This window comes from Rattus norvegicus, chromosome 14, assembly GCF_021556685.1.
Source record: "Rattus norvegicus strain SHRSP/BbbUtx chromosome 14, alternate assembly SHRSP_T2T, whole genome shotgun sequence".
NCBI classification, from domain to species: domain Eukaryota; kingdom Metazoa; phylum Chordata; class Mammalia; order Rodentia; family Muridae; genus Rattus; species Rattus norvegicus.
In genome coordinates this window covers 62,898,476-62,899,391 of record NC_141547.1, presented here as the reverse complement: position 1 = coordinate 62,899,391, position 916 = coordinate 62,898,476, and positions in this window count along the sequence as shown.

Sequence of the window (916 nt, the reverse complement as noted above, 5' to 3'; positions counted from 1 at the left end):
CCCCGCCGCCGCCGCCGCCCCGCGCCGCGCGCTCGGACCCAGCGCCGCTGCAGACGCGGGTGCCGCTTGCCGATCGGCCGCCAGCGCTGCTGGCGAGGACGCGGGCGCCGCGGGTGTGGGAGGCCGAGCCGCAGCCGAGCAGCATGCTGGCCGCCACCCCCACTCGGCGCCCCCCCACCCGCGCCCGGGCTGCTGGGCGGCCGCCGCACCCGCCTCACCCGCGCTGGCCTGACATCAGCACCCGCGCCCGCCGCGGGCCGGGACCAATGAATAATGCTCGCGGGGGCCCGCCCCGCGGGGGAGGGGGAGGGAAAAGTTGGATGACCTTGGGGGAGGGGCGGGCCGTGGCTCAGACCCCCTGGGATGCCCGCTGAGCCTAGCAGGAGCAGGGGCCCGCAATCCTTCTGTGGGCAGCAAAGAATTTCAGAGATAGTGGACTCCTTTCTGCGGGGTCAAAACGTGAGCTTCCTTCCCCGCAAATAAATAAATAAAAAAATTTTTAAAGTAGGAACAGTAAGAACTAGAGCCTTTACATTCTCAGAAAAGTGGGAGTGGGGAGCACTATCTTGACCTGGGAGAATGATCTGTGTCCCCGAGTGCCCCGAAGAGACCAGACCTTTGCGCGGACTTCATTTATCTTAGAGAGGACCTAAATGACTGTGGCAAAGGAGCCCGAGTGGGCCACCTTGGCTGGCCGACCGTGTCACTGTGGAGGTCTGAGTCTCCACTGCACCTGAGCTCACTGAAGTCAGCCACTTTCTGTTGCCTAGGGAAAATAGAATCGCAAAACTGCTACAGCAGGGTATCCTCTGCCATGCTGCTGGGCCTTGCAAGAGCACACCCTGCTAAAAGTTTCCCCTGGCTCAGCACGGTAGGCTACACCCCACACCCACACCCACCCCCTGATAAAATGATG